The sequence below is a fragment of the Chelonia mydas genome, chromosome 4, assembly GCF_015237465.2.
Source record: "Chelonia mydas isolate rCheMyd1 chromosome 4, rCheMyd1.pri.v2, whole genome shotgun sequence".
NCBI classification, from domain to species: domain Eukaryota; kingdom Metazoa; phylum Chordata; order Testudines; family Cheloniidae; genus Chelonia; species Chelonia mydas.
The window spans coordinates 138,937,972-138,962,675 of record NC_057852.1 but is presented as its reverse complement, the minus strand read 5'-3'; the positions used below and the strand labels follow the sequence as shown (position 1 = coordinate 138,962,675).

General features: G+C 52.8%; 1 protein-coding gene across 2 annotated transcripts in view; it reads right to left on the bottom strand.

The window, feature by feature from the left end:
• PAIP2B (poly(A) binding protein interacting protein 2B) overlaps positions 1-23,340 on the bottom strand; it is a 43,793-nt gene extending 20,453 nt beyond the window's left edge. Inside the window, exon 1 of one of the 2 annotated variants that reach the window (XM_037898416.2) lies at positions 23,184-23,340. The gene's annotated coding sequence lies outside the window, so the exon portion shown is untranslated. The remainder of the gene's footprint in view (positions 1-23,183) is intronic. The other variant, XM_037898414.2, reaches the window with a different exon arrangement.
• Between the last annotated feature and the right edge of the window lie 1,364 nt (positions 23,341-24,704).

The window sequence follows — 24,704 nt, the reverse complement described above, 5'->3', positions numbered from 1 at the left end:
GCTACAGAAAACAGATCAACTCCGGCACCCTCCAGCCCCTGTGCCACACAGAGGGACAAACCTCAGTTCTAGAATACCCTTTGCGGATTGCCTTTACAGTAACGGTTCAAGTCTCCCAAGAACACTTCACACTCGTACAGAGCTCTTCAGAGTTCTCTACTGATCTTCTAGGATACAGAAGAACAAAAGACCCAAGAGTTTTGGCAGACACACAAACCCTCCTGCTTCAGGGTTTAACTCAACCAGCAATCAGCCTCCCAATACACATTCAAAAGGCTGCTGCTAAGATCATTTCCTAGCTCGTCGCTTTGACCACGTCACCTCTCTCTTCACAGCCCTCCACTGGCTCCCCCTGCTCGAGCACAAAACAAACAAACTGCTGGTCTTCACTTTCAAGGCCCTTCACAGCCAGTCCCCACCCTACCTATCTCATTTGCTACCAAGCTGTTGATCCTCACTCACAATCAGCCCACAATAGCAGTCTCCAGCATCCATTTGTCAAATTTTCACACACCCTCATGCTTTCTCCAAGGCTGCCCCTCTTGGGGGAAGGAGCTCCCCATGAACATCTGCAAAACTAACATATCGTCCTCCTTCAAACTCTCCTCTGCCACGATGCTTGCACAAAACTGACAATGGTTAAACTGCTGCTGTGCTCGGACCACCACCACCTGTCATGCTGACCAAAGCAGTCTCATTGTTTCCTTCTGCTCATGTCTGTCTCCCATCTCTTGTCTTATGTTGAAACTAAGTCCCTTGGGGCAGGGGCTCGGTTTTATTTTGTTTCGTTTCTAACCAAGAAGTACTGTAGCTAAGCATCACCACGTTACAGATGGGACAACGAGACAGACTGGCCAAGGCCACATGGAAAGTCAGTGGCGGAGTTAGGGTTGCAGCTAAAACAAGACAGCAGCCATCACACTACACTCAGACTCCCATCCTTGCTGTTACTAGATTTTGCGGAGAAACTCAGTGCAGACACACTTAACCATAGATAAGTGCACTGTTCACCTGCCAATAGAGCTCAGGGTAAGCTCTTCAGGCATGCAGCAGTTCTCCAAAACGGGCCAGATTTTTGGAGCTTAAACGTGCCCACCCTCTGCACACCAACATCATAGATCATTTGAAAACTTATACTATGCGTATTTAGATGAGGTCTGACATGGAGCTGTCAAATGTCGCCATCAGCCTGCAGGCAAGATAAAATAATGGTACCCAAAAGGAGAGCCATTTTTTGCACAGTTCCAGAAACAAGGCAACATAACTATAGTGGTTCATTTCAACAACTTACTGCCGTGGGTTACTGGTCAACACAACCAAACGATAATGTATGAAAAGATTGTTATTGGTTTTGCGTGGACAAGTTCCGCCCCCGCCCCAAAACAATGAAGCTGTTTAGCCTGTGGCAAAAATGGCGACTATCAACATTTTGTAATATCCTAACACGAAGTGTTTTCATGTCGCATATTCTTAATTGTCAAATATCTCACAAATCGTTTTCTATATTTTCAGTTGAAGTTCACTGACCAGAGGAGTCTCACACTGAAGGCTGTGCACCAGCCACAGTAGACGCCGTACCTACAGATTGTACTGCATAGCAGGTAGATGTAAAGTATGGGAATTCTTAACGTGATGCTTCTCCATTGGTAAACTTTTGTATGTACATTGTAGCATCCAGTCTGCCTGGTAGAAGGTTTTAATTTGCAATCACCTACACGTGTTGTACTAGCCTTTGAATTAAAAAGTTAATTTCTAGAATATGTCAGACACACTTATGCACAGGTCAGTATTAGCGTTAGACATGACCATACACAGCTTCATGTTATGAATATGCAAACGCTATGACCTAACAAGAAGCAAGGAGGACAAAGTCAACAAACAAGTCCTTGTCTCTACATTGAAGAAGATGAAGATCATGTTACAGCTCTCACCAACCATATCATTGATAAGACAAACCCATTTGGCCCTGAATCACATCCAGAGGTGCTTACCAACATATCTACTAGTCTCCATGTAACATCAGATGTATCAAGTCTCCACAGACAACAGCAGATGTTGGTGAAGAACAAATGGAGAGATCTGAGAGACGTGCACTTGATTCTGATAAGTCATCTAGCTTCAGCTCCATCAAGAAATCTGGCATCTAGACATTTGCTGACGTGGCCAGACCACCACATTTAAGTCTGAAAAGGGAGGGACAATCACAGCAGCTGTCGGTCCAGAAATTGTTTTTTCTGCACAGCCTTGTTCTTTGCAAAATGCCTAGATGATGTTTCAATGGGAACTGGGCTTAGTCACCCAGTAAGATCGGTGTATCGTCCCTCTTGCTTGCTGATGGAACTATGAGAAGACCAGACAAAGCTGAATCAGACATCAGCTGGAAGCTCAAGTGAAGGAATCCTGGAGCTAAGAGCATGCCACAAAGAAACCACAGTGTACACCAGAGCTGCCCTGGCTGTCTCACAGGATGGCTGGAGACTAATGCCACACATTCGATGAATTGGCTGCTGGGTACTTGAGGCAGGCCTGAAAAGGGTATGACAAAGCTAATTTTGTAATCCGAGTCTGACAGACAGGACAACAGTACCCTGTGAAAGCTGCAGAAAGACAGTGCCAGATAGGATCTAGGGTTGGATGCAGGAAACACCAGCTGGCTGATGGACACCCTGTGCCTCCATGAGAAAAGTTTCCAAAAGTGAGGTCCAACAAGTAGTCCCTTCTGAGATATATGGTTCAAAATCCACCTGAGCATGTAGGAGCACACCCACCACAAACACTCCTCCTAGCTGGATGTTTTCCAATGGTGAAATAGCACATCCATCACCAGCAGCGGTGTTGCAGAAGCCCAAGACCTGTACAGTATCAAGCACACAAGGATACTTCCTCGTGCTGTATGTGCCAATACGGCTTTTGGTTCCTTGGAGTCAAAGGAAACATAGTAATTAAGTCACGTGACACAGATGTTTTGGTCCTGGCTGTTCACTAGCTTCCAAAACTAGAACACACAGATGCCGTGTGGATTGAAACAAGAACTATTACCAGCACAGCTGACAAGCATCACTCATAGCTGTGCCTGCAACTGGGGACGCACCTCACTCCCGACTTCTGCAGTGAATCTCCTCCTGCTGTACACATGTGAACAGGAGGTGACTGTGTCATCCCTATTGGGTGTGCGTAGCAAGGCGACCAAATCAGTGGGGCCTGCCACTCGCCTGCTGTCAGCGTTATACACTTCCGCTTGTGCGCCGACGCCAGCCCCCAGCCAACTTCTCCTGGAGCACTTGGACCGTTGCACGGCCCAACAGCTGGATCGAAAATGTCCCCTTCGGACGCTAGCCCTTGGCCACAGCAGTTTTCTGCACAGGGGGAGTGAGAGATGCTGTGAGCTAGCATGGTGCTGGATACCAGCCAGGCTGTTCTGACTGCACAGGATTTCACTGAGCTAGAGCCAAGGCCCCGAAAGCCAGGAAAGCACTAAGGAACGGTCACTGGCTGACACGGGCCTTTGCCGTTAGATCTGCAGGCAGGCTGCTGCTCACACAAGCAGCAGGAACTGTACAGAACATGAGTGGACTGCATCCTTCAGCAAGCTTATTGCTAACATGTACCACAGTGATGGGTGTCAAAAAAATACCTGCACAGATAGCCAGAAGGGAAAGAGTGATGTGCAGGAGTCAGAGCCACTGGTCCTGCACCGACTGTTTTAGCTTTGCAGCTCACCTTTCACCACGCTATCCACTGACTTCATTGTAACACCGCTATGTCAGTTAGCGGCGTACAACTCAAAATTGGCCTGTATGTATATGTCAGAGCAGGGAATTGGGAAGCAGGGGTGAAACCCTGGTTTCACTGAGGTCAATGGCAAAACTCCCATTGGCTTCATCGGGGCCAAGATTTCACCTCAGGACTTCTAGGTTCTTTCCCAATGCTAGCTACACAACAAAAGGCAAAGTCACTTAGCTGCCCATGGTCTCTCTCCTGGAAGTAAGAAAAAATTCTGAGTTACGTCTGCAACGTTACAACCACTAGTTAACATTTGTCTGACAGCTTGTGATTCTCAATATCCATGGAATTTACCTCAGAGTTCACTTTTAGGCCACCCTTCATAGTACAATTCTCCAGCATGTAAGATTTTAATTTAAGAAAACTCATTTCTAGGCCTCACATGGTTCCAGGGACATCGCTGAAAACAAGACCAAATATAAAATGATGCAGTCCTGCCTGCCTGAATCTGCAGGCAGTCTGAAACAATGGCTCTAAGAGGGGTGAATCACCCCATTCATCTCAACAGGATGTTAATCCTGAAATCTAAAGATGGCACTTAAATGTTAACACTCTGATTCTTTCGCAACAGATCTTTTTCATCAAATACTTCCCCCGCATGCAGCGAGTGTGCTTATGACACAATCCCAAACTTCCTTCCCCTATATGCTAAAGCCCAGTTGTGCCCTGTGTAGATGAAAAGTCCACCAGCTTCCCACCCTCTTGACAATTGCTACAACGCAGCGACGCTTGGTCAGTACAAAAGCAAGCACTGTCTTAAAAAATGTAGGATCAGCACAAAATCAACTGAAATCAAACTAAACACAGGGACGACGGTACTGAATGGATTATTTATTTTCATTCCGAATTCTTAAAAAAAATACACACACAAAAACCCCTCCATTTACTCTAAATGAGCATGTCTCAAAATTGCCATTCTGCAGCGTATGGAAGAGTCCAGCAATCCTGCAGCAGAATAAAGGTCCTGTTCACAGCTGCATTTGCTCTACGGCGCCCTGCACAAAGGTCTCTTTGCATCTTCACAGTATTTTACTATAAAAATCTATCCGGCCACATACTGGTCTGAAGTCACACTGGTGTAAATCTGGAGCAATTTCATTTAACCATTACTCCATATGTACTCTGGCGTAACCCAGGCCAGAATCTGGCCCAATGGTTTCATAACACCCCCCATCAGACTTAAGATGCAATCACACATCAGGCAGCTTTGCTCACATCGTTCACCAAGTACAGCCACTCGTACTGCAGTGTTTCAGAGCTCTACTTCACAGTCCTCTTGCTGTCCTTATCGCATGGCACTCCAGCTCCAGGTTTCAGCCAGAAGGCGCCTCAGAGCTCTAGAATCATAGAATATCAGGGTTGGAAGGGACCCCAGAAGGTCATCTAGTCCAACCCCCTGCTCGAAGCAGGACCAAGTCCCAGTTAAATCATCCCAGCCAGGGCTTTGTCAAGCCTGACCTTAAAAATCTCTAAGGAAGGAGATTCTACCACCTCCCTAGGTAACCCATTCCAGTGTTTCACCACCCTCTTAGTGAAAAAGTTTCTCCTAATATCCAATCTAAACCTCCCCCATTGCAACTTGAGACCATTACTCCTCGTTCTGTCATCTGCTACCATTGAGAACAGTCTAGAGCCATCCTCTTTGGAACCCCCTTTCAGGTAGTTGAAAGCAGCTATCAAATCCCCCCTCATTCTTCTCTTCTGCAGACTAAACAATCCCAGCTCCCTCAGCCTCTCCTCATAAGTCATGTGCTCTAGACCCCTAATCATTTTTGTTGCCCTTCGCTGGACTCTCTCCAATTTATCCACATCCTTCTTGTAGTGTGGGGCCCAAAAGTACTGGACACAGTACTCCAGATGAGGCCTCACCAGTGTCGAATAGAGGGGAACGATCACGTCCCTCGATCTGCTGGCAATGCCCCTACTTATACATCCCAAAATGCCACTGGCCTTCTTGGCAACAAGGGCACACTGCTGACTCATATCCAGCTTCTCATCCACTGTCACCCCTAGGTCCTTTTCCGCAGAACTGCTGCCTAGCCATTCGGTCCCTAGTCTGTAGCGGTGCATTGGATTCTTCCATCCTAAGTGCAGGACCCTGCACTTATCCTTATTGAACCTCATCAGATTTCTTTTGGCCCAAACCTCCAATTTGTCTAGGTCCTTCTGTATCCTATCCCTCCCCTCCAGCGTATCTACCACTCCTCCCAGTTTAGTATCATCCGCAAATTTGCTGAGAGTGCAATCCACACCATCCTCCAGATCATTTATGAAGATATTGAACAAAACCGGCCCCAGGACCGACCCCTGGGGCACTCCACTTGACACCGGCTGCCAACTAGACATGGAGCCATTGATCACTACCCGTTGAGCCCGACAATCTAGCCAGCTTTCTACCCACCTTATAGTGCATTCATCCAGCCCATACTTCTTTAACTTGCTGACAAGAATACTGTGGGAGACCGTGTCAAAAGCTTTGCTAAAGTCAAGAAACAATACATCCACTGCTTTCCCTTCATCCACAGAACCAGTAATCTCATCATAAAAGGCGATTAGATTAGTCAGGCATGACCTTCCCTTGGTGAATCCATGCTGACTGTTCCTGATCACTTTCCTCTCATGTAAGTGCTTCAGGATTGATTCTTTGAGGACCTGCTCCATGATTTTTCCAGGGACTGAGGTGAGGCTGACTGGCCTGTAGTTCCCAGGATCCTCCTTCTTCCCTTTTTTAAAGATTGGCACTACATTAGCCTTTTTCCAGTCATCCGGGACTTCCCCCGTTCGCCACGAGTTTTCAAAGATAATGGCCAAGGGCTCTGCAATCACAGCCGCCAATTCCTTCAGCACTCTCGGATGCAACTCGTCCGGCCCCATGGACTTGTGCACTTGGCACTCTAATGCCAGAGCTTTTTAATTCTCATCAACAGTTTGATCTTCTGGTATCCGCATCCCCTCAAAACCCAGATTTCCACTCCAGCCAACTCTTGCCATTTCAGCAGCTCTGCTTCTTGCAAGGGGCTTGCCTATGGTCACCCCAAGGTGGATTCCTTTCCTTGCGGTTTCAATGCCAGGTCATGCTTGCTCAAGCCGCTTCCCAGTGAGCACAGCTGAATTCGGCCAGGTTGCACAGTATGGTCTGACTTGATTTCAGAGAGAGCCCAGCACACCAAGAAGGTCCATCTGAAGACAGCAAAGCTCCTGCCTACTTCATGCTTCTAGAAGAGGTCTCCTTCATGCCAACGCTGATATAAAACGGAACCCAGATTGGGGCCTAGCACTCTTCAGTGAGATCTGCATTCAGCCCTGCATGGCAGGTATGTCACACACTCAGTTCTGAGAGAGAGAAGAAAGCACCATTAGGGTCCATCAGAGCACAGCATTTAGTGGCTTCATGCAGCACTTTGCCGATATAAGAAAAACCACAGCAATCTTCTGGAAAGGAAAGCAGGCAGCCCCTTCTCCACAACACCAAGTCTGTGGGACTTGTTCCACCCAAAGCTCTAATACTATTGGCCTGGTGATGCCATGGGCTGAGTCCAACATCTGTGCCTTCCCTTACCCAGGCTGCTCGGGACTCTTGCCGAACCCCTCACCCCATCCCTGGCAGTTCTGAAGAGCTCACCACTGTCGTCTGAGGTGCTAATGCTGCTTTGCACTTGGAAAGCACTTATCACCCAAGGATCTCAAAGCCCTTTACAAAATACTAGGGCCGAATCCTGGTCTCACTGAAGACAGCAGGATTTTTACAAGTTAGCATCATTCCCGTTTTACAGATGGAGGAATGGAGACAAGGAGAGACTAAGGGTACATCTGCACTGCTATTCAACATCCACGGCTGGCTTGTGCCAGATGACTTTTGCTAAGGGGCTGTTTAACTGCAGTGTAGACGTCCGGGTTTGAGCTGCAGCCTGCGCTCTGGGACCCTCCCACCTTAAGAACATTTACTCCACAATTAAACAGCCCCTTTGCCCAAGCCCGGCCAGCAGAGTTTTAATTGCAGTGTAGACATACTCAGCATGTCTATGGCACAGCCAGGAATAGAAGCCAGCTGTCCCGGCAGGCCCCAGTGCTGTGCTGTCCTGTCCTGTCACCCCAAGGCCATCCCATCAGAAGGGCACTCAGAATATGCCCCACATCAGATTCAGGATGGACAAAAGTTAACTTAAGGGTTTGCGAGAGGACTTTGTCCCATACAAAAGGCCAGTGACAGTGTGACGGAGGCTAGCTCGCACCCATCGTCTGGGTAACCGCATACCACCTGTTCCTCCTCCGAGGAAAAAAGTCGTATCGGGCAAGAACAAGAAGAGATGATGGGAGGAATGGAGTGCTAACACTTTCTACCTTTCAGTCCAACGGCTGCAGGTTTCTTGATGCAGGTGTGTTCTCCTTGCTCCTCCACCATCCCTTCATCCTTCCCTGGATTCCGATGGTCTTGCTAGGCAAGATTTCCAAAGCGGTTCTTCTCCTCCTCTTCCACCCCTGCATGGCCTGAGTACTATCGCGTCAACAGACTGCGCCAAGAGCCTGCAGAGCCGCTTCTCTGCGGGGTTTGCCCCGCCGCCAACCTGGATCGCTTCCCAGGTCAGCGTTTCACACGCAATGATCCACAGCCGAACCCTCTCCCCCTCCTCCACTTCACTGAGTCCCAAGCACCAACCGCTGCAGGTTCTGTTCTAGACAGGGGCAGGTTTTGAGCATTTGTTCAGCTTTGGAGAAGCACTTCCAAGATTTATGTATCTATTTTTAGTCTCCACGCTACGCCAGGTTAAATGTGGTTTAAGCAGCGACTGTCACAGATCCTAGCGAGCACCCTTTTCTCGCTAGGAGGGGGAATCCATGCCTGGATTCCCAGGAGCGTTTCAAGCTCCTGGAGCCTGAATGGAGTCCAGCCACTGCCCCGATCTTGGAGTCCCTAGGTGCTCTCTCAGACCACAGACCTATCTGACAACCCTCAGTGTTGGAACCTGCTGTCCAGCCACCTAGGCCCCCTGGGTGCAATGCTGACCCTTCAGACCCTCTCCCCTGATTCTAAATGCACCCCTCTCCCAGAACTCCACTCAATAGATGTGAAGCTTCTGGGTTACAGCTGAACTCTCGCTCAGAAATGCACTAGCTGAGAAGCAGTCAGCACACACATGCTTTGACACTCTTCCAACTTTATGCTCTTTTATATTTAATCATGTAAAGACCTGTAGAGTACAGATCACACAAAACCAGGGAACAGCCTAATCGCAATATCCCCCACTAGGTCACCCTTCCCTTGGGGGATCATCTGTGGTCCATCAGGAGGGTTCTCCGCCTACTGGCCTACAGTGCCCCTGCCACCGCCTCCCTCATCTTAATCTGATTCCTTTTATAGACACCGCTGGGGACACCTGCCTCTACGTGAGCAGCTGCAACATCCTTCATGCCACGGGGAGACGAAGCACGATGACCCACATGGTACATGGAGAGCTGTCAGTTTCCATGATCAAACCAGTTCCATTTCACAGAGCCTGAAAGGCAGGGTGCAAAAGGCATGGGACACTGTGCATGCTCCAAACAAGTGGAAGGGAGTTTAGGGAAAAGCAACAAAAAGGATCAGGAGGGACTGATCTGTGAGCAAAGCCTGCCTGCTAAACACCTACAAGGATTGGGTGCAACAAGTGTCCACAATGCTACTAATGACATTCGAGAAGATGTCAAACCAAACAAGGAACAGACTTGAGAAGCTGCTGTGTTTGCATACTGATGGGCCAAGGTGTCAGCGTTTTGGCATGGAAAGACCCAAGACATTCCTCATCTGATTCATGACACTGCACACAATATTGAGACAGCACTTTGAGAGGCCATGCGGACTACCTATGTAAAAACTCAACTGTAAGGACGCCCTGGTTGAGTCTGCGGGATTTGAACTCAGGACCTTTGGATCTAAGAGCACAAGTCTCTATTGCCTGAGCTATCTGCCACTCGCCTACTGTCAGCATTATGCAGGTCCGCTCGTGCACCGATGCCAGCGCCCAGCCAACCTGTCCTGGAGCACTTTGAACATTGCACGACCCAACAGCTGGCCTGAAGGATCTAAAAGAAGCAGGTCCATCAGCTCAGAGGCAGTCGCTGACTCAAACCTTTGTAAGCGGTCTCGCCGCTAGAGGGCGACCGAGCCACGAACAGTGGGTTACACAATGAACAATGCCGATACAAGTATCGCCAAAGCTACAGCAGCAGCTGAAGCCGATAAGTGATAACATCTAAGGTTCAGCTTGTCTGGGTACTTTAGCCAGCGGGAGCTGTAACGTGAATGTGAGAAGACATTGTGTTGATTGGTGTCTCTGGAAAATGCTGCTGCAGACGTCAGCAGAAGCTACAGGTTAATTAAAGAGCACAAAAGTGTGCACTTTATGGAAACAATTATTGGCTGGATGGGAGACACAACAGTGGTGTCAGATGTTTTAAAAAGAGACGAAAGTTGCCAAACAGAGCTCTGCTGTGTACTGAGAGGCACGTATGTGTTTACGACTTACTCACCAGCCAGATCCCCACCTACACGCCATCGGTAATTGGTACAACGAAGAAAGCTTTAAAGAGGTTTAAACCGGTCTGGGAAAAGACGGAGGGAGAAAAGGAACTGGAAAAACTGCCTGGAAGACATTTCAGAGCCCTGCACCAGACACTGTAGCCATTCAGTGTCTGACTTACGCCGGCTTCACAGGTCCAAAAAACACAAATTGGCGGGGGGGGGGAGGGGAGGTAAGACTGTAAATCACTTCTGTCGCAGTTGTCCCAACCATAATCAGGGCCCCATTGTGCTAGGTGCTGTACAGACATGGTGGGATACAGTCCTTGCTTTGGAGATTTTACAACCTCAACAGACAGCAGGAGAAAGGTAAGGATTATTACTCCTGTTTACAGATGGGAAAACTGAGGCATAGGGTAGATTAAGTGACTTGTTGAAGGTCAGACAGGGAGTCTATAGCAGCGCAGGTCCCAAGTCCCCCTAGTCCCAGTCCAGCACCTTAACCAGAAGGCCACCCTTTATCAAAATACTGTGGGGGTCAGGGGATCCTTTACATGCAAACATAGGAAAATCCCAGAAGGTAAAGTTACACTTCAAGAAACTAAGCACAGGTGTTGTATGAAGATGCTGCAGTCTCCTTCCTCTGAAGTATTAGCGATGGCCACAGGACACCAACTGGGGTGGGCCAGTGCTCTGAGGTGGCACCGAATTCTCTCTGTCCCTCCTGAGGGCTTGGCTGGTTCTTGCTCACATGCGCAGATACTGACTGGTATCTGTGGGGCTGGGAAGGAATCCTCACCAGGGCAGATTGGCAGGGATCTCGGGAATATTCCACCTTCTTCTGCAGCGTGGCGTGCAGATCACTTGCTGGAATTATCTGGGTATCTGCCACCGCAGGGGCCTTGATGCCCCTTGGTCCATCCAATTCTCTGTCTGTAGCACAGAATGGTTGAGTCTCCTGGGGGCTGTAATTCTTTGGTCTAATTCCTGTTGTTGAGTTAGTCTGAAGGTGGCGTGGGTGCCCTGTGCCATACAGGAGGTCAGACTACATGATCTTGTGAGCCCTTCTAGCCCCAAACTCTACGACTCCCAGGTACATGTCTCCATCCAGTCCTACTTGACCACAGAGACTAACCCAGGATCAGGGGAGGACAGCCTGCAGCTGAGCAGTGGGGCGAGGGGGGCAGTGGGTACCGCACATAGAGGAAAGAGGGCTTTTCCACTGTCAAGATGATCAATGTATAGCCGTATGCATGTTCCATGATTTGAGTGGGGAGAAGAGGCCGGAATGAAAGTGGAAGGAACTGGGGAACAAGCAAAGGGCCAGGAGGCAGGAGAGGCTGAATTCTACCCTGTTACCTTTTGCTTCAGTTTCCTCACCCGTTTCACACGGGTATCATGGGAATCAACTATAGTTAATAGCTCCACAGTGCTTCTAATACTTAAGTCACTGTATAAAAGCCCAGTTAAAGCTGTCTGACGGGCTAGCACTGCATTTCCACTGCACTTAGAATCATAAGATAGAATATCAGGGTTGGAAGGGACCTCAGGAGGTCATCTAGTCCAACCCCCTGCTCAAAGCAGGACCAAGCCCCAATTTTTGCCCCAGATCCCAAATGGCCCCCTCAAGGATTGAACTCACAATCCTGGGTTTAGCAAGCCAATGCTCAAACCACTGAGCTATCCCTCCCCCCCACTTCCCAAGGCTTGTTTGCTTTCTTGTGTCTTCGTTAAAATGCAACCAGGACTTGGCGCACTCTGACTTCCATGCTTGCTTTTTAAAAAATCACAATTGTGTATTAAAGATTCCTGCCCCTAGTTAAGCTGTTTACGATCTTAACCCTACCACCTTCAGCGGCCCGCAGAAAAATTTGGGCTTGTGCCATTTTTGATTCTTTGCGACAGATACAAAGGCTTGAACAGTTTTTCTGGGCTGCTCCAGGTGACACGTCATTCCCATTTCATTAGCCAAGTTGCCTCTTCGCAACTGATTATCACAGAACCATCAAATTCAGCTTAACACAATGTATTCTCTGTGCTCGCCACAGCGCCAGATCATAGCTCTCGTCCCTCCAACCCAACAGGTCACGCAGCATTTCCAGCCTTTTCAATTAAGGTGCGAACGCTTACAATACACCTCCTCCAAGACCCCCAAAAGTCCTCCAGCAAAACAAGGGAGAAGCAGAGCCAGACCTCCTGAGAATTCGAAGGTACAGACAGAAGCCAGAAAAAGCACTTAGAAACAGGCCTTCCGTGTCCATCTTAAAGTAACAATCAAGTGCAAAGGGCCAATTTCATTGGCCGAGCAAAGCAAGGCCCTACACAACTTGATGGCATCTGTCTGTAAGGGGATAACTTTTGAACACTGCATCCAATCAATTCCAGGGAACGCTCTAGGCAACGATGGGCAAAGCCCTGTTGAGTCTGGTGGGAAAAAAAAAAAAAAAAAAAAAAATCAGAAAAACAGAAGGGGGAAATGGGGGCCACATGGAGCCCCTGGCTCCTGGTCAGCAGAGCTAGCAGCTACAGCCACCTCTGTAATAGGCTACAGATCAAAGAACCAGCCGAGGACAGCCACTAATACCTTGCAGCTAACACCCCCGATCTCAGCTCTGCCCATCCTCCCAAGAAGTATCTAAAACATTGACTACTCCCCACCAGAATGACTTACCTCTCAGCAAGAAAAAATACTGGTGCAGAGCCCCTGACACGGGGAGGGGGGCTGTAGGGAGTCCCTGACAGAGTGGGCTGGGAGGGGAACACCGAAGGAGCTTGTAGGGGGAGTGGAAAGATGCTCAGAACCCCGGGTGGGTGCAACGCGTGAGACCCTCTAGTTCCCTTTGTAGCTCCCCTTTACCTGCGGAGGGGCTCTTGCGACACTGGAGACCGAAGTTTCCCAGCTCAGTCAGCTACTTCACTTCCTTGGTAATCAGTGACTAAGATGGAAAATATATGGAAGTCTGCTTGCCGCTACCTGCTCAGAGCAAAGGCACAACATACCCACGAGCGTCCCGCTGTTGGCGCAATCCCCTCTGCCTGCGAGAGGCTTTAAACGCTCCATTCTTGCTCCGTGCACCAAGACCGAACTCATGAGAACAAGCAAAAGTGACTCCACCCTGATGAATCTTAGCCACACTTGGCACGCAGGGAAGCTGGAGACTCCGAGCCAAGAGATGATGAAGGACACGCACTACAAAACCCATCCCTCCACTGCTGCCTAACCAGAAGCCAGCCCTGGGCATGGAGTAGGGATTCCCACCCACCCCCATCCCCGGTGTTGCAAAGTTCTTGCTCCAGCAGGTTATGTTGTGCACGGCATATCAGTGCCTCTGTGGGATGGGGAGTCTTTTGCCCCTTCCCGAGAGCCAAATGAAAGAAAGGCAGCACCGAATGGGGTGCAAATTCAATGTGGGTTCCAGGCTTGGCTTTGCCACTTTGTGTGACCTCGCTGCCTTACTTCTCATCTCAGATTCCGCCTCTGTACAATGCAGCTAGAACACGGACCCCCACAGAAGGGTCACAAGGCCTAATTCATTGGGGTTTTAAACACCAAAGGGGGCGCTCACATTCTACAGCCTACAGAGACTGGTCCAGGGCCATTCAGTGGGGAATGTCAAGGGTTATGCACCGGGGCTACTGGGTGAGCTAGGGATCCCACCACTGAACTCTATAAAGAGCGCTGGGAATCCTTGTGTTTGCACACTGGCTGATCATTTACCAAAGGACACTCCGCTTAGACACAGAAAACCAGCTCTCCTCTCTTTGGATACTCACATAGCTCTCCACCTCTAAGAGCAAAGGTTTTCTAGGCCAGTAGATACCACCCCAGCTGTACAACATACTTCAGGCTTCAAACCCTCACATTTTAGCTGGAAAAGTCACATCCAAAAAAATCCATTACATCTCACTCACCCAAGCCCCTACCATCACTGCAGAAGGGCTCTCTAGAGTACAGTATTAAAGTTTCTCAAGCAAGGGGCTCCTCCATGTTTCCTAGGAGTCTATTCCACACCATCTGACTCCCTGCAGAGCTATGTTCACCTGGACTTCCCCCCACTCGGCTTAATCAAATTTCTACCGACCCAGACTGTGGCTATGCTGGATGTTTCTTAAGATCATTATTAGCTTGGTGCAGCCGCACTACCATTAGCCACAGCTGGAGAGTGAGTGTAGACAGCCACCAGCATTTGAACCATGGGTTCATCTAGCCGTGCCCCCAATATGGGCCCAGATGATACCATGGTGTATCTACATCCACAGATGTTTATTCCAAACAAATTGGGAGCTTGGGGGTGGGGGGGGGGGGGAAGAGAAGAAAAACCAGCCACGTCACAGGTTGACTTCGCTCAAATCCTTCCCAAGTTTTGGTCTGCCTCAGTTTTTGACGCAGCAGCGTATTGTAGAATCCAGGTACAATCAGACAAAGCGTTGTCAGGGCTCACAATGGTTTCAGGATCGGAGCCATGAAACAAGTGACAACAAGCATGCAACTCCACACTAACAGCCTTCAGGGTTAGGCTAACCCTAACACTGCTGGTCTGCCATTCCTCAGGCACAAAAATCCCTGTCTCTGCAAGGCAAACCCAGCTACGGGTCTAGAACATCCCTTTGCTCCCCTTCTATGGGTCACCACTTTGGTTTAGGACCAAGAGATTACAGGCCTAAGTGAAGGCACCAGGATCTGGGCTCCTATCCACTGCTAACACAGGAGCACAAGTAACATAATAGTTTGTTTACATCACCTCATGCAAATGACTAGAATTCCTATACTCATCTCCAGTAACCACACCGGTGGGAGTTATATATATAAGCTTGACTCATAAGAAGAAATATTTTATCTCCCCGCCACGCTCTCCCCCACACACAAATAAAGACCCCTTTTGGGCCGAGACTAAGCATGGACGTTTTTTAGGCTTGGGAGAATTCAGTTTTTACTGTTTATAATTTCAACCAGTAATATCAATGTTTATTTTGAAGCATTTTTTACTTTTGTCGAGTTAAATGTGCACAGCTGTGGAAAATTATGGAGGGATCAGACATTAATTGCTTAATGACAGCAAATGTTGCGATTCAAAAAGCGAAAGCTTTCGAACCATTAAAACACAAACTGTCAATATCACATGTCAAAATATACAAAATAAATATCCTTAACTCAAATGCTAATTAGTTCTCAAGCAGCATTTTTCTTACTTTGCCTCTCTGTACGTTTCGATCATGTATGGCAATTTTTTTCATCAGTGTGCGTGTACACGGTGAAATCGACGTTCACCGACATTTGCCGATAACAATCGAACTGTTCCAAGTCTAGACATTCTCAACCCAGGAGATATATAAAGTTCCGAGCAGCTGAGTGAACACAGAGGGAAGATTTCATGCAACCTGAACTATGGCATTCGCTGTCATGAGAGCAACAGGACCGAATGCCAGCATGCACCAGATTCACTTGGCCGTCCCAATCACTTGACCAGCAAGGAGGCACAAGGTTCAGCCAGAGAGAAAAGTCGTGTGTGACTGGCCACGATGTTCTCATACCAATATACAACTTGTCGCTACACGTTACAGTGGAACCTGAAAAACCTGCATGTAACAAATACCTGAAACATGCAAGGCAGGGAAGGAGCTAAGCAGCATAGAGCCTGGTCAGGCACCTTGTTCTTCCCCCAATAAGAGAGACATGATTCTGGAGACAGTGGTGCTGGCAGTTCAGCAGGAAGCACTCTGCCCTCTGACTCAATTCCAAAACCTCTGGCCAGCAGGTGGCAAGGGTCCCTGTGGTTGGGGACAGGCTGTCTTTTGGGTGAAGATTAAAACAGCCACTGGTGATCACTGAAGACCCCATGTCCTGAGATGAAAAGCTGTTAGCCCCAGCGTCCAGGCCCCTTTCCAATGCGGGATAATTACATTAATGAGGCACCAAGACTATTGTGTCCCATTCAGAATTTTAGGCAGCTTTAATTACACTCTGCAGTCTGCAGCACCTTCCACCACAGAATCTCAGAGCCCTGTGTGAATTAATGCTTTTACACTGTGGGGGCTGTGGAAGCCTACCCCCGCTACCGAAAGTGAGCAGATCTGATTCTGGCTCTGCATAGAGGGGATCAGGCAGCATGGAGAAACACTGGAAACTTAGTTTCCTTTGCTTTGTTTTGTAGTAGATTGAGGTGCATCAGTGGGGCAGGACATAGAGAGCAGGACTGAGGTGTACCGGCAAATTTGTGGATGGGAGCCAAGGGATGGAATAGCAGGGAGTGCTGTGGGTCAGGATTGAGGGGACAAGGGGCTGGCACACTGAGGTTTGCAACCAAGATTAGTTGGGATATGGAGAGACTGGGAAGGGGGGGGGGAGGAGGAAGGGTGTGATATTTGCACAATACCTGCCCACAGACCGTGCATCATTCCTCATGAGTACTGCTCCCACCCACAATAAAAGTTCATTGGTCTTTCTGCCCTTTGAGCCTCTCCGTGATTTCCTTGGAAGACACACACAGGCAAAACGAAGGAGAAACCCACAAAAGGAAGTTCTGGCACTAGAGATGCACCAAGGTATTTCAAAACTGATGGCTGTCTGGTAACCTGTCTGGTAAGCTTGCGGCTGCACTGTATTTACTGAGATTGCCCCTCCATCAGGTGCACACCCGCTTGTTATGGTACGATTTCCACAAGAGGCAGCGGGTGTGCTGGCTCAGTAAAGCCCTCCAAAGCCTTCCGCTGGAAGCCAGGAGTTCCCAGACAAGGAACTCCACAGAGCAGACAGAGGGGTGGGTGATATTTTCAGCTGATCATACCAATTCTGACACCGTCCCGATGAACGCGCTAACTCACTGCACATAGGCCTGGCAGGACACGTGGCTCTGAGCCTCTACTATAGGCAACGGCTGCCTTGTCAGGCACTCTGCGAGGCACCTTTTCGTTAGGTTGTGTGCAGCTCTCAGAACAGGAAGGAATCCTCACGGGTGAGGAGGTTCGTTTCCTTCTGCAGATGTAAGCCATCCTAGCAGGCTTGCTGGTCTTTAACGTCTGACCTACACGAGTCATTACGCTGCACACCACAGGTCAGTGCAACGATGGCAATGGGGATGCAACCCCGAACTCCTTGCTCCAACAGCGATGGTTCCATTTAGGGCTGTTGAGGAACCGCAATTAACTCACAACTATTAATCGCGCTGTTAAACAAGAAAATACCAATAGAAATTTATTAAATATTTTGGATGTTTTTCTATATTTTCACATATATCTTGTATTCTGTGTTGTAACTGAAATCAATATATTTGAAAACATTCAAAAATATTTAAATAAATGGTATTCTATTATTGTTTAATCACGTGATTAATTTTTTTAGTCACCTGACAGCCCTAGTTACATTAGCTGTTAACACTGTAGGGTCTATGACATGTGGTAGTCCAGTTGCAATTCCATCCAGGAAGGGACAGTGGTTTGTGCATGCACACACTGCCTACTTCCTTACAGTATATTACTACACACATCAGCTGTGCTCTGCAGTTCTCACACAGCAATATTCACACTACCCCAGGTAAACCGGACAGAATCTTAAGACGATAAACACTGAGGATCTTAGTTTTTCCAGTGCTGCAACCTTGCTCAGTGTCTATCTGGTTTTCTTAATGTGAGCCAGTGCATATGGCAGCGGTTGGACTTGAAAGTGCTAGTACTCCAGATCAGCCCCTCAGAGGTTGCTGCTGAAGTTACTGCCAGTGAAACAGTTAACGTTGACATTTAAGCGTCAAATGGGGGCACGACATACCTTGCAGGGCTGTTGTTTCCAACTGTCTGCAGACGTGGGCAGACAGCCCTGCAACAGGTCCCATTTGTGGGTCTCTTTTCACCCAGAAAGCCTAGGACATTCTTAATGAAAGCTTGTGGCACCTTAGAGACTAACCAATTTATCTGAGCATAAGCTGAGCTGTAGCTCACGAAAGCTTATGCTCAAATAAATTGGTTAGTCTCTAAGGTGCCACAAGTACTCCTTTTCTTTTTGCGAATACAGACTAACACGGCTGTTACTCTGAAACCTGTCATTAATGAAAGCTGTGATTCTGCAGAAACCAAGGAGGCCACCTAAGAAATAGTGGTGTGGGGAACTGAGCAGTAACACCTCAGTCCATCTCCACATACGCCAGCAGACAGTGCAGCGACAAGCTTACCTTCCAGGGTTCTGCACGAAGCACGCTCTCACCCGGTGTCACATGAGAAGACAGGCCGAAGCAGGGCTACAGGGTTCTCAGATATACCCCCAAAACTGGACTAAATAAAGGATTTCCATTTAGCACATATAAAACCAGCAATGCCAGAGCCAGTTCAACTTCTCTTCCAAGACTCTATGGCCATCCTTAGGCCCAAGGCTACAGAGCAAGTGCCTTGCAAACATTACCCTCTATGGCTGAGCAAGGGGCGATACCAAGAGGCTCTGGAAGGAGCAGTGTCCACAGGGACCATGATCAGGGCACAGCCTGGCTGAAGGAATAAGACAGAAACATTCTTTGGGGAAGGGAAAGCAAATCTCAAGAGCTCCAAGTGCCTCCTGAGAAGAGGGTGGAGAAAGCCCTTTTACAGGGGGAGCAGATCCCTATCAATTCATCAGACCACTGCTAGCTCAGCATAGGGCTGGGTGACAAGTATATTACAACACTTCTGGGCCTCCCAGAATCAGCACTGGGGAACTTGCGTTATGCGAGAAGCAGCATGTTACAGACAGATGGCTGCCCAGCAGCCCAGAAAGGATGATCAGGGAGCAGTAGTATTTCCCACCTCCACCCCTGAGTCTGTTAGTCCTGCCCCCAAAAGGCTCAAACTGCAGGGAGATTAAGATTTGGAGGAACCTTCAAGGTGGTTAAAAAGGGATCAAATCATCCTAGGAGATCCATATCCCAGACTGCGAGTTCAAAGGCAGGACTGTCCCTCCTCTCTCCTCCACCAAGAAGGGAGGACACATAACTGCCATGACAGTGCATCATCCTGTTCCGAGTTTCATCCCTTTTCACCTTAGAGCACAGTTAAAGCCACCAGTGACATGCTACTTCCTCAGGGATCCCACGAGGAGTTAATAATGTGGGCCGCTTGCTCAGGCCTCTGGCACAGCCACAGCCAACTGCGCTCGGTTAGAATGTTTAATCAATCGCCGCATCATGCCCAGCGCGCCAGTACACAGGCCCATTCGTGCCGGCTAGGAGAGATGAAAGCAAGAGGAAATTCAACATTTTTTGACAGCTCCAGACCACAAAGGCCTGGCAAAGAGAAGCAGAACAGACATCGATGCTGTTACTGTCCCGGGTGGCTCCCGTTCAGCCACTACAAAAAGAACGTGCCAGAAGAGCAACAGCTCCCGAGTCACCCTGAGGGTAAAGAATTAATTAGGTGTGTGTGCCTTAAAGAAATCCTTCCGATTTCTTAAATCTCATGGGGAGTCCATGAGAATCTCTCACAAGTAAGTCACAGAGCGGGAGCCCGGAGAACCCTTGCCTGTCTGTGCCCATCCGCCAGGACCCATACAACCACGGCCCCATCCCCAAAGGTTGTGCAAGGAGACATCACTGCTTTAAGATGATCTTCTTTAGGTACCCAAGCTCACCATGCTCTTGGGACATGCATCCCACAGGCTACTTGATGGCTCCCTTGCCATTTAATAAACTTCGGGGAGTAGGGGGGAAAGTCCTGCACAACATCATCTGCAGGGAGAGTAAGTCAGGGATCGAATCCTACCACGCCCTACAGTACGGGTGCCCGGCCCAGGCGAGGGCAGCCAAATCAGGACCTTCACTCTCCTTCTGTCTGAGGCGCTTACTGTGAGAACCCACTTTGCCAGTTGAACTAGATAAGGATTATGACAACCTCCCCTGTCACTGCGACATCCTAGGGTGACCAGCCCAGTTCGGGGGGAGGGCAGGGGTGGTAGTAAAAGGTAAAGCAGCAAGTAGGTTCCCAAAAAACAACTCTGGGGCACGTTCTGGGCAGCTCAGCCGAGAGATGCCACGTCCACTCCTGTCCCACCCATTCCCAGTGGCACCTGGGGTCAAGCGGACAGAAAAGGCAACCAAGAGCACACTGAGGAAGAGAACAGGAAGCGTATCCAAGGGAGTCCCCCTGTGTGTGTGGGGTGGGATGTAGGGGAGGGCAGACACCAATGGGAATCCCAGGCAGGAGGGCTGGTCCTAGGAGGAAGGGGCAGAGCTCAATGGAGAGAGCTAGTCCTGGGGAGGGGGGGTTATCCTGAAAGAAAGTCACAGGGGATGGGATGGGGTGTTCCATGGAAGGGGCTGTTCCCAGGGGAAGCGGGGGATCCCGATGGGAATCCTGGTCAGGAAGACTGGTCCTAAGGGGCTTTGATGGAGGGAACAGAGCAAAACTCAGCCTGTTTCGGGGGGGGGTTTGAGAATCGGTCCTGGGGAGGACAGAGCCCAGAGGAGGGGGGGGGCGAGTCCCAGCGGGAGCACGATGCAAGGGTCTGCCGGGGGGAGGGAGGGACAGAGCCCAAAGGGGGAAAATGGGGGGAGTCCCAGGGGGCCGGAGTGGTCCCGGGGGGCAGGGGCGACAGAGCCCACAGAAGGGGGGGCATTTCCCGAGGATCCCAATGGGGGGCAGAGCCCTGGGAGCAGGGGAGGAGCTGGGGGGGGAGCAGTCCCGGGGGGCAGACGGGACAGAGCTCAGAGAAGGGGGGCATTTCCCGGGGAATCCTGATGGGGGGCGGTCCCAGGGGGAGGCGAGGGGGGAGCGGTCCCAAGGGGGCTGGGGGGGAACAGAGCCCAGAACAGGGGGGCGTTTCCCGGGGGGGGGGACAGAGCCCAGAACAGGGGGGCGTTTCCGGGGGGGGGGGGACAGAGCCCAGAACGGGGGGGCGTTTCCCGGGGGGGGGGGGGGGGGGACGGACAGAGCCCAGAACGGGGGGGCGTTTCCCGGGGGGGGGGGGGACGGACAGAGCCCAGAACGGGGGGGCGTTTCCCGGGGGGGGGGGGGGGACAGAGCCCAGAACAGGGGGGCGTTTCCCGGGGGGGGGGGGGGACAGAGCCCAGAACAGGGGGGCGTTTCCCGGGGGGGGGGGACGGGGACGGGACAGAGCCCAGAACAGGGGGGCGTTTCCCGGGGGATCCCCGGGGAGGGGGGGACGGGACAGAGCCCAGAACAGGGGGGCGTTTCCCGGGGGATCCCCGGGGGGGGGGGGACAGAGCCCAGAACAGGGGGGCGTTTCCCGGGGGATCCCCGGGGGGGGGGGGGGCGGACAGAGCCCAGAACAGGGGGGCGTTTCCCGGGGGGGCGGGGGCGGACAGAGCCCAGAACAGGGGGGCGTTTCCCGAGGGGGGGGGCGCGGACAGAGCCCAGAACAGGGGGGGCGTTTCCCGAGGGGGGGGGCGCGGACAGAGCCCAGAACAGGGGGGCGTTTCCCGAGGGGGGGGGCGCGGACAGAGCCCAGAACAGGGGGGCGTTTCCCGAGGGGAGGGGCGCGGACAGAGCCCAGAACAGGGGGGCGTTTCCCGAGGGGGGGGGCGCGGACAGAGCCCAGAACAGGGGGGCGTTTCCCGAGGGGGGGGGGCGCGGACAGAGCCCAGAACAGGGGGGCGTTTCCCGAGGGGGGGGGGCGGACAGAGCCCAGAACAGGGGGGCGTTTCCCGAGGGGGGGGGGGGGGCGGACAGCGCCCAGAACAGGGGGGCATTTCCCGAGGGGGGGGGGGGGGCGGACAGCGCCCAGAACAGGGGGGCGTTTCCCGGGGGATCCCCGGGGGGGGGACGGACAGAGGCCAGAACAGGGGGGCGTTTCCCGGGGGATCCCCGGGGGGGGGGCGGACAGAGCCCAGAACAGGGGGGCGTTTCCCGGGGGATCCCCGGGGGGGGGGGGGGGCGGACCGAGCCCAGAACAGGGGGGGGTTTCCCGGGGGGTCCCCGGGGGGGGGGGGCGGACAGAGCCCAGAACAGGGGGGCGTTTCCCGGGGGATCCCCGGGGGGGGGGGCGGACAGAGCCCAGAACAGGGGGGCGTTTCCCGGGGGATCCCCGGGGGGGGCGGACAGAGCCCGGAGCAGGGGGGGGATCCCCGGGGGGGGGGTCAGGGGGGGACAGAGCCCGGAGCAGGGGGGGGATCCCCGGGGGGGGGTCAGGGGGGGACAGAGCCCGGAGCAGGGGGGGGATCCCCGGGGGGGGGTCAGGGGGGGACAGAGCCCGGAGCCGGGGGGGGATCCCCGGGGGGGGGTCAGGGGGGGACAGAGCCCGGAGCAGGGGGGGGATCCCCGGGGGGGGGTCAGGGGGGGACAGAGCCCGGAGCAGGGGGGGATCCCCGGGGGGGGGGTCAGGGGGGGACAGAGCCCGGAGCAGGGGGGGGATCCCCGGGGGGGGGGTCAGGGGGGGACAGAGCCCGGAGCAGGGGGGGGGATCCCCGGGGGGGGGTCAGGGGGGGACAGAGCCCGGAGCAGGGGGGGGATCCCCGGGGGGGGGGTCAGGGGGGGACAGAGCCCGGAGCAGGGGGGGGGGATCCCCGGGGGGGGGTCAGGGGGGGACAGAGCCCGGAGCAGGGGGGGATCCCCGGGGGGGGGGGTCAGGGGGGGACAGAGCCCGGAGCAGGGGGGGGATCCCCGGGGGGGGCCGGGGGGGGACAGAGCCCGGAGCGGGGGGGATCCCCGGGGGGGGCCGGGGGGGGACAGAGCCCGGAGCAGGGGGGGGATCCCCGGGGGGGGATCCCCGGGGGGGGGACAGAGCCCGGAGCAGGGGGGGGATCCCCGGGGGGGCCGGGGGGGGGACAGAGCCCGGAGCAGGGGGGGATCCCCGGGGGGGGCCGGGGGGGGACAGAGCCCGGAGCAGGGGGGGATCCCCGGGGGGGGGACAGAGCCCGGAGCAGGGGGCGTTTCCCGGGGATCCCCAGGGGGGCTGGGGGACCGGGACCCCTCTCTCCCGCGCGGTACCCACCTGGCCGGGCTCCGCCTGCGCCGCAGGGGCCTCTCCGCTCGCCGAGGCCGCACACGCTGCTCCGCTGCCACACGCACACCACTGCCCGCAGGCGCTCCGCTGGCTCCGCAGGCTGGCCCCGCGCCCCATTGGCTGAGGTGCCTGTCACTCGCCCAGCTCTGCTGCCCGAGGGCCCGCCCCCTCTTCTCCATTGGTCGCACCGCGCACACACATTCGCCCCATTGGACTACGTGGCTGTCGTACCGTCCGCCCCCCCTGAGCCCCACCCTCTCCGGCCCTGTCCCGCCTCTCCATTGCCTCCTGGGGGCAGCCTCTTGCATCCCATTGCTCAGAACGTGCCCCTCCCCGCTCCCTCAGAGCCGGCCTCTTATCCTCATTAGGCCCCCTCACCCATACTCCGCTCTCTATTGGCCTAGAAGCCTGTCACTCTTTCGGCGCTTCCCAAATCCCGCCTCCAGAGCCATTTCATTGGTCCTTTTCGCCACTGCTCCACCTGTGCAGTCAAGGGAAAAGAGGCATATGGGCGGTGCTTATTGGACGAAGGTCGATTCCACGATTGACTAGAGCAACGCGTCTCCCACGTGGGGCCAGGGGACGGGATTCTTGGGGAGGGTGGGGGAAATGAGTTTATACCGGAACGCCTCCGTCGCCTATGGCGTAGTCTGACTGGATGAAGCAGCTGTCGCTCAACGTTAGACTTAGCCAATCAGAGGAGGAATTACAGGGAGAGGGCTCCGCCTGCAGAGCTGAGTTTTGTTTCGAGGCCGGTGATTGGGGGAGAAGGGGCGGGAGGTGGGAATCCGTCGGCGTCCAACGGCCCCGGGCGGTGTGGCGAGTGAGTTGTTAGGGCGCTAACGTCCGGCCGTTGGGGGTCGCGCTCCAGCCCCTCCCCCAGCCCCCTCAGGCTCCGCGCGCGGCCGCGCTGTGCCCCAGTGCCATCCTCCCGCGCCGGGGCTGCAGCGGGGCCCTGATGTCCGGCCTGGCGCTGTCCGCCTCCCCCTGAGGTGGCCGCACAGAGCCCGCCTGGGGCGCTGCCGGGGTCCGGCGGCGCCCGCGGGTGTTGGGCAGCATCGGCCCCTTCACAGTGGGGCTCCCAGAGGAGGCCGCGCTGCGTGGGAAGGGACCAGGGGCTCGCAGGGGTGGCCGGGACCTCCAGGGGTCACCTGGGCCCGTCCCCTGCACGCCTGGCGGGACCGAGGCTTAGCTAGCCCAGGGGGCCCCCCACTTTAACAACCTGCGAACCCCTGTCACGCCCCGCGAACCCCTCCTAAAAACGAACATTTCCAGGGATTTTCTCCTTGACCTGAGTATGAATTGTAAAAGCAGGGATCCTGCAACGCTAACGTTTGGTTTTATGACCTGCTGATGACACACGATTAATTATCGCAGTATTTTTATTGCATTGGTGAAAACGCCAAGATCTCACTGTCGTAGCGTGTATCACTTTGAATAAGGCTGTTGTAAGACCAGGCTCCTGGCTTTCATCAGGGAGTAGCGGAGGTGGAGCAGCAGGGAGTTAAG